The sequence below is a fragment of the Mustela nigripes genome, chromosome 5 (assembly GCF_022355385.1).
Source record: "Mustela nigripes isolate SB6536 chromosome 5, MUSNIG.SB6536, whole genome shotgun sequence".
In the NCBI taxonomy this organism is placed as follows: Eukaryota; Metazoa; Chordata; class Mammalia; order Carnivora; family Mustelidae; genus Mustela; species Mustela nigripes.
The window spans coordinates 7,266,175-7,281,943 of NC_081561.1; the positions used below are offsets into that span (position 1 = coordinate 7,266,175).

The 15,769-nt window shown below is 41.4% G+C and overlaps 1 protein-coding gene and 1 long non-coding RNA gene across 2 annotated transcripts in view; one reads left to right on the forward strand and one right to left on the reverse strand.

Annotated features, from left to right (window-relative positions):
* RREB1 (ras responsive element binding protein 1) overlaps nt 1-15,769 on the forward strand; it is a 174,061-nt gene that overhangs the window by 19,435 nt on the left and 138,857 nt on the right. The window lies entirely within an intron of this gene.
* Nucleotides 1,630-5,349, reverse strand: LOC132018771 (uncharacterized). The gene is made up of 2 exons (XR_009404576.1): nt 5,099-5,349; nt 1,630-1,719 (listed from the first exon to the last, which is right to left on the reverse strand). It is a non-coding gene; the product is annotated as an uncharacterized LOC132018771 (long non-coding RNA).

Sequence of the window (15,769 nt, forward strand, 5' to 3'; positions counted from 1 at the left end):
GCTGAAAACAAGAGTCTGACACTTAGCCCACTGAGCCACTCAGGCACCCCAGGGCTTTCTTTTTAAAGGCAGATTTACCATCCTTATTATGTATTATTTAGGCTAGTGATAAAGTTATTTTACATTTCTAAATATACAAGGGTAGGTGACAGGAGAGACTCTTCTAAAATATTATCAGGCCTGCTGGAGAGCTTCTTATCCAGCAAAGTGGAAAACCCACTTACGGATATTGTGTTTGTACATGTTTTCAATGGAGAAGAAGAAAGCCTACCAAAAAGAGAACCAAAGAAGAGATACATATTGTTATCACCATTATGACTTTTTCATCTATTTTAGACTTCCTGCCTTACTGTCATGGCCTTGGACACACTAGCATGGGCTGTGCCTTAGACCATCCCTCTGAACACATTGTCTTTGACCAATGGCCCATAGTTGGAGAAACCTCATGATTCATACATTCATTAAATTTACTGTTTCATTCATAAAAAATAATGCCATCAGTGTTGACCAGTGAATGCAGTAACATCACAGCCCATGCCTCTTCTCCATGTGAATTTTGTCACATTGACTTACACTGAGAGACAGAAGACCCCATGGCCTTTTTCTTTCCTGGTTAACATTCTACTGAAGTGTAGCATCCACACAGAAAAGGATACACGTCATAAATGTATAACTCCCTGAATTTTCACAAAATGAACACAGCCCAGAGCTCTTGAACACCACTGACCTGGTTTCATCATCTGGCTTCATCATTTCTATTCGTGTAACTTTAGGCAAATTAATTCACCTTTTTGAGCCTCAATTTTCTCAACTGTTAATAACATTTCATAGGTATTTGTGGAGAGAAAAGATAATATATATGTAACTGACCTGATATGTTCCCGCTTCTTCTTCCTGTCCTTAATTCCAGGACAGCTTCTGCAAATGAGCCCCCTCAAAGTGATTTAGACCAGTGGTAATGGAAAGTTTGGAACATTAAGTAACAGGTCTTGTGGTTCTGGAAATGTACATGATAATATGGGCCACAGCTGCCTTTGACCAGTTCTCTTCAAGGGCTCATCTCAGAATCTTGGCTTGAAGTAGATTAAAGTTTCACCCCATTTACTTATTCTTATATGCCCTACTCTATCCTCAAAAGGGATTATGGAAATATACATAGGACGACAGTATTTAAAGTAAGTATGTGAGGGGTGCCTGTCTGGCTCAGATGGTTAGGCGTCTGCCTTTGGCTTAGGTTATGATGGCTAGGTCCTGGGATCGAACCCCACTTTAGGCTCCCAGCTCACCAGGGAGTCTGCTTCTCCCTCTCCCCCTGCCTCTCCCCTTGCTTGAGCTCTTTCTGTCTCTGTCTCTTTATCTCTCTCAAATGAATAAATAAAAAGTCTATATAAAAAAAGAAATGCATCTAAACTCTTAAAAAATAAAAATAAAATAAGTAAGTGAATCAAAGCTGAATAAAATAAGTGAATCAAAGCTGAAGTAGAAATGTACACGTTGTGTCCTGAAACCCAGATCACCTGTTAGTTGTGGGGTTCAAAGTTGGTTTTGAGCTGCCTAACGGTCGAAACAAATAAGGTAAATGATTAGTAATAAGATTTAGAGGATGCTTATAATAAGAAACCAAACCAATTACGCAGGAGAAACAGTTTTTTCTTGGCACCAAGACCTTCTTTCCGTCAATCTTCGCAAAGACAGCTGGATGGAAAGTGGTAGGATTCCCTGTAATAGAGAAAATTATCTGATTTATAATGCTGTGTCTTGGGCTCTGCCTCTGCTTGGCCATATGCAGGTGGCACAAAGCCAATGCCTAATTTAGTAAAAATTGTTCTATAAATAACCATCAACTGATGAAATTCTATCCTTGAGTGTATTTTAGTGATACAATCAAAATTAATATAGGCTGATTACATGTAACCGATAAATCCATTTATGAAGGTTCTAAATCCATCAGTCAGTGGCATGGTGAATGGGAATTCTGTGTTTAGGCTGGATAGGGAAGAAGAATTTTCAACTGTTCTTCTAAAGAAGACTCTAAGGAGGAAGCATGCTCTTTAGGAAGTGAGGTCAGGGGAAGCAAAGTGGGCTTTTCATAAAGGGCTTGACTTTGGGGAGGTACAAAATATCTTCGTTGGAAACATTGGAGTACCCTCTCCCATGAGGAGCAGATTTGGGGTAGGATAAAGAGGTCAGTTTTTGACATGGTGGGTTTGCAGCCTTCCTGCATGGAAAGTTGTATTTTGTGCACACATACATATGCACACACACACACACACACACACACAGGCGCATGCATCCTTGTCTTATATTGGGTAGAGTCTCTAGCAGATTCCAGCTAAATTGAATCAATGAATATATATATATATGCAAATCAATGTGTGTATATACACATACATATATATGTGTGTACACACACACACACACACAAATGATTTAAAATGGGGCTGGGGGGCACCTGGGTGGCTCACTGGGTTAAAGCCTCTGCCTTCAGCTCAGGTAATGATCCTAGAGTCCTGGGATCGAGCCCCGCATTGGGCTCTCTGCTCAGCGGGAAGCCTGTTTCCCTTCCTCTGTCTCTGCCTGCCTCTCTGCCTACTTGTGATCTCTGTCAAATAAATAAATAAAAATCTTAAAAAAAAATAAAATGGGGTTGGGTTTTAAAGTTTGAAATTCAGATGTTCATAAAATAAAAACACCCCTAATAGTAGAAGCAAACATGGTGTTTTCTTGTTATCACTGGTCAAGCAGTGGGCCTCCAGGTCTGGCTTAGAGAACCCTAGGAATCCCTGATTATCTTTTCAATGGGTCCAGGAGGTCAAAACTAATTTTTTTTTTTTTTAAAGATTGTATTTTTTTGACAGAGAGAGATCACAAGTAGGCAGAGAGAGAAGGGGAAGCAGCCTCCCCGCTGAGCAGAGAACTTGATGCAGGGCTTGATCTCAGAACCCTGAGATCATGACCTGAGCTGAAGGTAGAGGGTTAACCTACACTGAGCCACCCAGGCACCCCGGTCAAAACTATTTTTATGGCAATAGGATTTGCTTTTTTTTTCTTTATCTTTTTTTTTTTTTTTTTTTACTATTTTTTCTTTCTGGACTTACCCAGAGGATGCTTGATGTATGTAGTGCACAGACTGCAGAGAATCTAGTCATCTGTAAAGCCAGGCATTGAAAGAGATTTGCAAAAATGTAAAGCAGTGTACTCTTCTCATTAAATTTTGTTTTGAAAATATAGTTATTTTTCGTAAAAGTATGCTATTTGTGTTAATGTGTGATGGCTTTATTGTTGTTCTTTTAGATAATACATTTAATTTATTCTTAGTTTTAATTCCGTATATGGAGAATCCTGAGAGATATCATCTACATAAGCAAAAGCTCCTTGGGGTCATCAGTCATTTTAAGTGTTTAAAAGAGTCCTGAAGGGTCGCCTGGGTGGCTCAGTCGCTAAGCATCTGCCTTCAGCTCAGGTCATGATCCTAGGGTCCTGGGATCGAGCCCCACATCAGGCTCCCTGCTCTGTGGGAGGCCTGCTTCTCCCTCTCTCACTCTCCCTGCTTGTGTTCCCTCTCTCGCTGTGTCTCTATCAAATAAATAAATAAAATCTAAAAAATATAAAAATAAAAAAAAATAAAGGAGTCCTGAAACCAGAGTTTGAGAACCCCCATGTTAGACATTTACTGTAGACTTTGCTATGCACTAATAATGGTACACAGGGCAGCATAGGCCCTAGGGTCTAAGAAATGCTCCTCTAACCTCACTGCGAACCTGCCCCTCCCCTTTCTCCTGCTCTCTCTCTCAAATAAATAAAATCTTTAAAGAAAAGTGTCAAGAAATCAGACTCATTAAGGAAGCAGTTTTCAGTGTATAAAAGACCAAGACATACAGTTGGTGTATCGTTGTGACTCTGGAATTGGTAGAAAGTGGCCCTGTGAGCGAATGAATGCCACTGTTCACTGTGCACAAGGCTCTGGGCTGAGTCCTTGCAGGCATCCTATTTTATAGCAATCCTGGATAGTATCTAATATTGTGGGTCTTTATAGGCAAAGAAACTGAACCTCAGAGAGACTAGATAATTTGTCTAAGTTGTTAGCTAGTAAGGGGGAGAACCAGGATTTGTGTGTGTGTAACCTCTTTGCTGTAGGTAGTCTTTCTCTTTTAAGGAAACTAGGGACTTGCCCTTGAGCAATCCCAGGTCCCCGTGAAGGGCGGGTCTTGCCCTGCCGTTGGCGGCGTATCTTTTGAACCATGTTCTCGCACACACGTGGGGAGGGCGGTGGTGAAGAAACCTTCACAGCCAGGCTGGGAATCTTCCATCACAAAAGCAGTCAGGTAAATCTGACTGATGTTATCACCGAAGGAGTTTCAACCAGTGGGGGAACCTTGGTTAACCAGGAGAGCCCACCCACCGGGTCCTGACCACCCATAAAATAACCATGATGAGGTCTGTGCTTTTATACCGTCTTTCTGGCACAGCCAGTGAAGGTTTCAAATCACTTCTGTCTTGGCCAAGTTAGATTATTGTGACACATCCCCTAGAGGGGACCCTTCTGGGTCCGTAGGAGCCCAATGGGTGCGGTGGGCCCATCTAGGAGCCCCTTTAAATTCAAAGCCAGTAATTCTCAGCCACTTGGGGTCTTCATGGCCACTGCCATGATAGGACTCTCTGGTTCCAGAGGTGCCTTCTCTAAGCTGAGGCACTACCTGCCCTCCCCCTTGCAACCTCTCCCAGAAAGACATGGTGACCTGCGATCAGAGCCCAGGGTAAGGACCGCTTCATGGATCAGCCCCTCCAGAAAGCAGTCGAAACCCTGTGCACAACTCTGGAATCTTTCCAGAATCTCGGAAACTGGAAACCAGTCCCTTCTAAATGGAGAGCACCCACGCATACCCCCAACTAATCTTCTTCTCGGGATGGAATGAGGGCCTCTACTTGCCAGATTTTGGAGCTCTGTACTAGCTCTACCCCTGTCTTTCTATTCTTTGAAACCCCTGTTGCAAGTGCAGCCACAGAAGCACGAGGAGGGAGCCAGTGATGGTAGACTCTGCTGACAGCAGCGACTGTTGTCATACATCTGAGTTCCAAACGCTCTGCTCCGTCTTACCAGTGTCCTCCGGATGGTTTCTTTGGTGGAAAAACTGCTTGCTGTAGTTAGCTGGCCAGCAGAGCTCTCTCCAGGCGTGGGTGCCACATCTCCCATTCCTCCTTCCTGGGGCTGCCCTAGCAGCACGAACTGCTTGCAACAGCTCGCACCCAGCCTCCAGACCGCTCGCTAACCTTTGTCCCGGTAGCTCGGTGAAATGCAGTGCGTGCGTGGGGCAGGCAGAAAAACAGCATGTCTGTGCTCAGAACAGGTTTTTTTTTCCCCCTTTCAACCCAAAGTCTTCCTTACCATCTGTCATTCTTTTGATCGTGGGTTACATAAGGGCCCTTCCCCAGCTTCGCTTTGGGGACAGCAGGAGTAACTGTTCCCCGGGAGGAGACTTAGGACAGAGTGAGTTTTGGGCCGAGAAGGAGTAAAGGCCTCCCTCTCTACCATCTCAGGAAACGGGTCATACGCGCTTCCCTCCCGCCTGGCAGTGCAGCAGCTCTGTTCCTTCCCGTTGTCGAGGCAACGCTCCCTGACTCGGAGGGTGGTGGTCAGCAGCCTGCAGCATTCAGAGTTGTCTGGACAAAGTGTGAGACTTGTTGGTCTGTTTTAATCACACCTCTTCGAAGAGAGTCAGCATCCTTATTTCAAGTAGGGGTCAGGCAGGTCGGAGGGGCCCTCCCGGGTGTGACTTCTGGAACGGCAGAGGTAAAGCCTGTGCTTCGGTGTGACACAGGGTTGCTCTGACCTTGAGCAGCTTAACCCCTCTGAACTTCCCTTCTACAAAAGGGGAGCCTATCTCTGCCTCCAAGGGTCGTGGCCAGGGTCAGAAGAGAGTGTGTAGGCAAATCCCTGGGCTCAAGATGGAGTCAGGGCTCTTGGTACGCGTGAGAGCTTCTGTTTGTATCCAAATTCGTGGTCCAGACCTGTTTACAGGGCGGGTTTTGGTGGCTCTGAAACCCCCCCCCCGCCACAACTGGCATCAGTAAAACCAAAGGAGACCGTGCCTGCGGGGAAATCCATAGCTGCTTAGGACCATGGAAGGGAAAGAGAATAGAGTGGCTTCAGGCTCCTTGAGTCACCAGGGCCAAGGGCAAGGCCCAGGGCAGATGAAAGACCCCAAGGGATACCCAGACTGAGGAAGGGTGGGTTTGCACCCCAGCCTGCTGGCCGTGTGGGTGCTTTTCCCTCTTTCCCTGCTTGCTTTTCCTCTTAGACGGCCTGCTGCCAGACAACTGGGGAGCTTGGCAGGGTTCCGGCAATCTGTACCAGCGCCACGCCTCCTGATGACATCGCAGACCCTGGTGCTGCTTGCCCACAGCGGCAACGTGGCCTTGTCAGGCCACCATCCCACAGATGTCTTCAGGTTTCCAGTAGTGAGAAGACACTGGATGCTGGGGAATCAGGAGTCCCGAACCCAAGTCCCAGGCTTACGTGGCTCTGGACCTTTGCAAGTCCCGTCGGCTCTCCGAACCCACTTCCTCCTACGTAGATGAGTGTCGTGAGTCTGGAGACATGGGTCACAGGAGGCCCTGAGATCTTCTCACGCACACATGTGTGTTCTCACTGCCCTCTCCCGAGAGGCAGCCCAACTCTTGGCGATTAGCCTCTGAGGCACAGTCTGTAACCACCAGGACCTCTCAAACCTCGATCCGTTTTTGAGAAATTGCAGTGTGGGGGCCCTGGGATACGCAGCCGTGAGCAGGGGTGCTGGACCAGCACGTGGGTTCCCAGCACACCCTCCAGCTACACCACCACTTCCCCTCAGCCCTGCCCTTCTCAGCTCTTACCTTGAACCTGCTTCTCCTCCACCACGGCCTGAGAGCTAGAGACATCAATGAATCTTTCACTTTCAGTGTGTTCTTCCTGAATGAGTCGTAACTTCTATTTTTTTCTAGCTTTGCTCTCTGATCTTAAGGGTCACATCTAACAGAATGCTCACGCTTAAAAAAAAAAAAAAAAGAAAAAAAAAGAATATTTAAAAGAAAACCCCATCTCTTTCTCTGTTAATCAAAATGACTTCGGTTTAAGTTAAATGCCTTAACAGAGAACTCATTGAGGGGACTGGGGCTGTTCGTTAGAAAGTGAAAGTAGCTGGTAATCTTTTTTCTATATGTGAAAAAACTGACAAGTCATTTAAACCTTTTTTCCTCCTGGTATCTTAGCAAAATAAGCAAAAGTATTTGAATTTTGTCACCTTTTTTTTTTTTTTTTCCTTCCTTGGGCCCGGGATAAAGATGTCAGAAGCTTTTGCGTTTCACACTCCTGCTAAACTCTTTAGGTAGGGGAAAATAATTGGCTTCTTCCTTGAGAGGAGGGTAGTAACAGACTGTGTCTGAGCTATTCTCTTGCAAATCCCCGTGGGTTCTGAATAATAAAGTCTGTCTAGCTTCTAGTCTGTAACTCGCTTTCCTTTGAACAAGGGCAGTAAGTTGCTCTTTTTCTGCCCAGCTCTCGAGCTGAAAAAATCCAGTAGGTGGCCAGAGACTCTTTAGAAGACTAAAGACAGCTTCAGAGAGCCATTGGACCAGGTTTTAAAAAGAAAAGTGTGCTTGTATCTTTGTACAGCAAACAATGCCGATGGAGTTGAATGATGCTTCAGGACCCGAGCTTAGGGACAGGTGACTTATTTAGGCAAGTTACAAATTGACATGTTTGACTCCAGCTAAATTGAGTTCTCGAAATAATCCCAGAAACTGAAGCTCAGACGGTCAAAGCACATACTCACTCCCAGCCACCCTCATTTTTAGCCTGAAATTCAGGACGTGATATCGTCCTTTGCAGCTTCACAGAAGACCCCGTCAAGTATTGTCTCTGCAACACGCAAGAACTCTGGGCGATACACAAGCCCGGGGGTGCCGGTGGCTGAGAACTTTGCCCTTTGTAAATTACTTTTGTGAAATATTCTACACTGAGGAGATGCCAGTAAGGAAATTGCTCTGCATCGTTCTATGGTTCCAATGCTCGGTTTCCTGTGGGGTGCCATGTTCTTCTTTGATTTGAGTCATGTGATGCCTAAGACACACGCGTGACCCTCCTCTCGGTTGCCTAGAACTGGTGTGCGAGAGCCTCTGTTTGTGTCCAACTTCGTGGTCCAGACCTGTTTACAGGGCAGGTGTTGGTGGCTCTGAACCATGACAATTGGCATTAGTAAGAGCAAAGGAGACGGTGTCCGTGGGGATATCTTGGAACTTGCCACGGCTCAGTGTACATCCCGTTCACCAAGCCACGGGTGCATTTTGTGTCACTGGGACATTCCTAGGAGCGATCTGCATCTTTGAAGAAAATATACAGTGAACGTGGCTGGTGCCTTTAGCATTTATGTGGCAATGGTGTCTCTCCCTCTCTCTCTACACAAACACATACACATACACATATAATGGTAAAATATAGATTACATAAAATTTACCATTTTAACCATTTATAAATGTACAGGTCAGTGGCATTAAGTACATTCACACTGTTGTGTGACCATCACCACTGTCCACTTCCAGAGCTTTCCCTCTTCCCGGACTGAAACTCCGCACCCATGAAACACTAACTGCCCATTTTTCCCCGCTCAGCCCCTGGGCAGCCACCCTTCTACTTTCTGTCCCAGTGAATCCGACAACTCTAGGGATGTCCTACGAGTAGAATCCTACCGTGTTTGTCCTTTCGGGACTAGCTCGTTTTCCTCAAGGTTCATCCATGCTGTAACCTGTGTCGGCGCGTCCTTCATAAAGACTCACTAATATGTCTTGGTTTGTTTACCCATTCGACATCTGTGAGCACTGCTCCCACTTTGGGGCTGTTGTGAATAATGGGGGGTGTCAATATGTGTGAGACCCCAAGTTCAATTCTTTTGGGTCTGTATGCAGAAGTGGAATTGCTGGATCAGAGGGCAATTCCAGTTTTAATTTTTTGAGGAACTTCATACTGTTTCCACGGGGGCTGCCTTAGTTGACATTCCCACCAGCCATGCTCCAGGACTCCATTCTCTCCACATCCTCACCAACATGTGTTTTCTGGCCTTGGGACTCTAACTCACCATGGACAGATTTATTTATTTATCTATTTATTTATTTATTTTTAGTTTTACAAAGACATGCTCCTCTTCCTGCTGCTTTTAGGAAGACACTTACTGCAAAGCATTAATTGTCCAGGGTAAATGGAAAAATGCAAGACCCAAATAAGCTCCATTTCCATCCCTCTGATGTTATTTCTTTATCATTTTGGTAAATTTCTTTCCAGTCCTTTTTTACTTTAAAAAATAATTGCAATAATATGTATATAATTGCATAATTGCAATACTATGTATATAAAGTATATAAATAAGGCCTTATGCCTTAAGTGATACAGGATATGAAAGTATATCCACTGATTATGTCCTGGAACTTTGGGCATATTTTTTTTCTAATTTCATAGAGAAAAATGAACTACTTTGCTAAATTTTTCTTTTGTAATTTTTGCTACAAATATCTTTTTTCCCATTTGCTTTTTTGCTTTTCTGTTTTTGATATAGAGACAGTTCACACCTCTAGGTGGCCAGGTTATTTATGGTCTTTTTTTTTTTTTTTAATGCCCCTTTAATTCTGAATTTTATGTATGTCTATTCCTTATTTGCATCAAGTTTTAAAATTTCTTTCTCCTCTAGTGGTAGGATACATTTTTTTTTCTCTCCAGGAATATGACAGATTCTGTTTTTTAAGATTTATTTATTTGAGAGAGAGGGCATGAGTGGGAGGGATAAAGGGAAAGGGAGACAGAATCTGAAGCAAACTCCACGTGAGTGTGGAACCTGACACAGGATTCGATTTCATGACCCTGAGATCACTACCTGAGATGAGACCAAGAATCACACACAATCAGCTGCACCACCAGGCACTGTGGCAAACTTTGTTTTTTTTTTTTTTTTAAAGATTTTATTTATTTATTTGAGAGAGAGACAGTGAGAGAGAGCGTGAGTGAGGAGAAGGTCAGAGGGAGAAGCAGACTCCCCATGGAGCTGGGATCCTGATGCGGGACTCGATCCCGGGACTCCGGGATCATGACCTGAGCCGAAGGCAGTCGTCCAACCAACTGAGCCACCTAGGCATCCCGCAAATTTTGTTTTTATCTTATATTTCTGTTTTATAAAAAAATCTCTATTTAATTAGATTTTATTAATCTATAAGGAGTTTATTTGGGTGCATGGTGTGTGGTAACAATTTACCTTGATATTTTTCCCCAAATTGGTAATGAGTATTCCAACAATAACTCATTCTGAATAATTCTTTCCCTCTCTAATGACTAGTGGTGTTTCCTTTATCATAAACAGACTTCCAGTAAGTGTATAAACATAATTTTTTAATAACTAGTACCCCTTTTCCTTATAGATTTTTAGTAAAATTTTCTTTACTGTTCTCACCTCTTTCTTTTCTTTTAGATGCATGTGGGAATTCTTTTGTTACATTTCTCCCTATAAAATATGTTATCCAGTTGGAATTTTGATTAGAATTGCATTTAATGTAAAAATTCATTTAGAATGTATATTTTGAAAATTAAATTTTAGTTTTCCTATCTAAATCTTGTTTCATCTTTTTTACTTCATATATATATACATATTTATATATATATAGATAGATACATTCATACATATATACACAAACACATATACATATATAACCATGGAGAGAGAGATACATATCTCCATTGAAATTATGTCTAGGTGGATTTTTTTTTCTTTCATTGGTTATACACAAACCTTTTTGAATTTTTTGTGAATGGGTTTTTTTAAACTGTACTGTTGTGATGGTTTTTCTTTCTGTATGTGTGGGTGTGAGAGTGAGTGCTTGTACATCATAACTATATACTTTACAGAGCAAAGCAGTAACATAGTGAAAAGAACACCAGGCTGGCTCAGTTGATGGAGCCTACAACGCTTGATATTGCGGTTGTGAGTTCAAGTCCCATGTTGGGTGCAGATATTACTTAAAAATAAAATCTTAAACACACACACACACAGTCTTTGAAGTCTTTGGGAATCAATCAGGCTTGGGTGTGAATCCCAGTTCTAATTCTTTTTTGTTTTTTAAGATTGATTTATTTATTTGAGACAGAGAGAGAGGTGTGTATGGTGGGGAACGGGCAGAGGGAGAGAATATTCAAAAGAAGGCACCCACTGAGTGTGGAGCCCAGCATGGGGCTCTGTCTCATGACCCTGAGATCATGATCTGAGCTGAATCCAAGAGTCAGATGCTTAACTGACTGAACCAGCCAGGCATCCTGCTGGTTGTACTTCTTACCTGATACATGACTCTGGGAAAACAGTGCTGCACTGTTAGACAAATAGGAATTCAATCAATGATAGCTGTTATGATTGGATCTCTTGAATCTAATTTTCCATTCATTTCTTTGGGTTTTCATTTCACAATGATATCATCTGTAAGTAATGATAATAATGTTAATTTTTTTTCTTTCCTGTATTTAAATCTCTTTATATGTTTCATGTCTTATTGCATTGGCCAGAAAAACTTGCAGGGGAACACTACATAATTTTTTTTTTCTGTCTGGGTTTTTAAAATTCTTATTTCTAAAGGAATTTCTTTAGTTTTTCACAATGAAGTATAATATTGGCTATTGTTTGAAATAGATACTCTTCATATATGGAAGATGTGTATTTCAATTCTTACTTTTTAAGTGTTCTTAAATAAGAAATCAGTTAGCTTGGAAGATTCATACAATTTGAGCAACTTTATAAGTTAATATTAGTTTTACCTAAGAGGAAAGAGAAATTAAAGATCAATTCTATCTTGAATATACAGGTTATTATTTCCTCTAAAAATATTTGTCTCTGCAGGAGATCTTTATGAGTCCTCCTATGGATTTGAATACTGAAAATCAGTTAAGCCCCTTGGGGGTAAGGTGTGGGAGTAAGGGTGTACATCTTCATTTTAGTGGCCTAACCACCAGTTTCTTTATATATTATAAATCTGTATCTTGCTTTTATATCTAGTGTGGGTTTCACAGGAACCTTATAGTCTTTGATTCTGATTTTGAATTCCCATATTTGCCAATACTTAGAACATTTAACTTTTAAGTAGAAACCGTATTTTAAGTTCTGTAATCTTAAATTACTTATGCTTCTGGTTCAAGTTTATTGGTACTTTGATAACAGTTGTTTTCCTGATGTAAAATTAACATATATTCATTGGAGAAAATTTGAAAATTGTAAATTAGCAGAAAAACAAAACTTAAAAATAGCATATATAGGGTGGCTTGGTCAGTTAAGCATCCAACTCTTGATTTTGGCTCAGGTCATGACCTCAGGGTCATGAGATGAGCCCCATGACAGGGTCTGTGCTGGGCATGGAGTTTGCCTAAGATTCTCAGTCTCCCTCTCTCACTGCCTCTCTCTCTCTCTCAAACAAAACAAAACAAAACAAAGAAAAACACATACAGTTTTGTAAGATTTGTTCCTTACACATTATATTTCGTACATTTCCCAAGTAGCTTTAAGCAACTTTATACTTCATGATTGCTAATGGTTAACGTGTTACTCCATCATGTGAATGTTTTACCATTCATGTACCAAAGTCCTATTAGTAGACTTTTGCTTGTTTCCAGTTTTTTATAACAACGAATAATCTATGACAACCATCCTTATACAAATAACTTTGTGTGTATCTCTTTAGCAAAATTTCTAGAAGTCCTTTTTTTTTTTCTTGGAAGTGGAATGGTGGGCTGAAAGAGCCATTTTTAAGAACAAAATACTTTAAATGTCTAATTTTTGTTTAAGGTGATCGAAAACAATACCATTTCTACAACAACAACATATATCTTTTCTCCTCAGCTTTGCCAAAATTAGATGTTGACATTTTAAAATATTTTTTGACAATCTTTTTGACAATTTTGAGGGAAAAAAAATCTCACCACATGTTTTAATTTGCATTTCTTGTAGTACTACTGATGTTGAACATGAAAAATGTGTTCATTAGGTATTTATATGTTTTCTTTTGTGGATTTCTTCTCCACATCCTTTGCCTTTGGAGGTGTTCTTTCGATACTGATTTAGAAGAGCCTATAGTGTATAAAAATTAAGAGGAAAAGCTTGGAACTCAGAGTTCTACATCCACATCTCTGTTTTGCTACTTATTAGCTATGAGTCCTTGGGCATGATACTTCTTAGCCATTCCGTGTCTCCATTTCTTTATTTTAAAGGTAGAACTAATTGTATCTCCCTTATAAGATTATGGCAAGATATGGTATGCAGAGAACTTAGCATGTCTTAAGCCTAATAAAGGCTCAATAAAGTGTAACTTTTATTATATTAAGTCTCTTAACCAACTCTGCCTGTAAGTAATGCTTTTTTTCCTAGCCTGTAATTTCCCTTTCCGTTTGGCCTATAGTGGGCTTTTTTTTTTTTTTTTTAATGTGTTTAAACTTAAATTGTTATGTGACTGGAAATGCATGTCCTCTCCTTTATGGTTTATTCCTTCTCCCTAAAAAAACCCTTCTACACTCTCAAAGATCAGATTAATATTTACCTATTTCTCTTCTGTTCTTTTAAGATTTTATAATTTGCATTTAATTCTTCAATCCACTTGTAATAAATTTTTGCTTTGGTGTAAAGTTAGCATGAAGTTGGTATTTGGTGTGACTTTTTTTCCCTTTCCATTGTTCAACCAGGATGACTGATCTATCTTCCTCCTCCAGTGATTTGAAGTGCCATCTTTATCATAGATCAAATACTTCTAAGTTTTCTGTTTGATACCGTTGATAACACATCCCTGCATTGGCACTAGAGTGTAGTGTATAGTATATGCACATTGTGTCCATTCTAGATTTATTGCGTGTTTAGTATCTGCATGCACTCATCCCCTCTCCCTCCTGCTTTTTTTTCCTTAATTGCAAGTTTGTTTCTGTGTGTGACTACAGACTTATAGCCTACCCAAGATAGAAATTTTCCTCTCATTCTCTATAGTGCAATACAGAGAACTTGAGCCATAGACAGAGGGCTTGGATTCCAAACCTGTCTCTACCACCTATTAGCTCTTTGGGTTGGATGTGTTTTGTACTCTCTGTGTGCCTCTGGTTCTCTGATGGAGTAATTGTATGAAAATCAGCACTTATCCCAAAGTCATCTGAAATAACAGGACCAACTTCACCAATCATAGAGACACATCGCTCAAGTCTGTCCCTTTCTATAAAATAAGCCATCTTTTCTGAGGACTGCAGAGGATTTCCAACTCAGTGTTTCAGTTATAACTGCCTTATCTTGTCCACCATCACCATGATGTAATTTAAATAAAATTAAAAACGATTATGAGCAGCTTGACATTATAAGCATCTTCTATGTATGCACATATATATAAATCCAGCTGTCCATACATACTCATAAATGGATGATTATCTCATAGCAGTTAAGAAATAATGACCTTGATGTGGCATTATTCTATTTGTTTTTGGTTTTTTTCTTTTCTTTTTTTTTTTTTTTTTAAAGATCACATAGGCAGGGTGAGTGGGTGGTGCAGTCAGTTAAGCACCTGACTCTTGGTTTCGGCTCTGGTCGGGATCTCAGGGTCCTGAGATTGAGTTCTGCATCAGGCTCCATGCTCATGGTGGAGTCTGCTTGGGGATCTGTCTCCCTCTCCTTCTGCTCCTCCTGCTCATGTACGCACTCTCTCTTTCTCTAAAATAAATAAATAAATCTTAAAGGGAAAAAGATTACATAGGGAATTTGGTATAACCTTAATGCTTTTATTGGAATAAGATATATGTGTTTGATTGCAAAATGTGCATAGTAAGCACCAACGTTTTATATATAATAAGAGCTGTATTTTTTTTTAATAGATTTTATTTATTTCTTTGACAGCGTTCACAAGTAGGCAGAGAGGCTGGCAGAGGAGGCAGGGGAAGCAGCCTCCCTGCTGAGCAGAGAGCCCGATGCAGGGTTCGATCTCAGGATCGTGGGATCATGACCGGAGCTGCAGGCAGAGGCTTTAACCAATTGAGCCATGCAGGTGCCCCATAAGAGCTGTAGTTTACTGCACACCTACCATGGCTAGATGCCTTTTTTGGAATGCATTTTTATTTTGATTTTTTAAGATTTTTTATTCATGTATTTGACAGAGAAAGATCACAAGTAGGCAGAGGCAGGCAGAGAGAGAGAGAGAAGCAGGCGGCCAACCTGAGCAAAGAGCCTGATATGGACTCGATCCCAGGACCCTGAGATCATGATCCCAGCCGAAGGCAGCGGCTCAACCCCCTGAGCCACCCAGGGGCCCCTTTTTTGGAATGCTTTATGCAGGTTATCTTTTTTAATCCTCATGACAGTGCCCAGATGGTTATTACATCTGCTTTATTGTTGAAGGAACTAACGTTTTCCAGAGTTAGACACACCTGAACTACCAACAGCTGGTAAGTAATAGAGCTGGAGAGGATAGGACCCAGGGCTGTCTCTGTCCCAGGACTTGCTTTTTTCTGTAATCTGGCACTTCCAAGGATATTGCCATCCTCGTATTGCTTTATGAAACCCAATTTCTGAGAAACCTGGGGAGAAAGAAACACTCTTCTTTTAGCAGGAGAATGAAATGTACACTTCAATTTAGGAACTATCCACGGTCTGATTACATTATGGCTGTAATTCGTAGGAAACATGGAGAAGTGGTGGAATTATTCCATAAAGATAAGTGGTGAGAAGAGGAACGGATTTGATGTGGGAAGAGC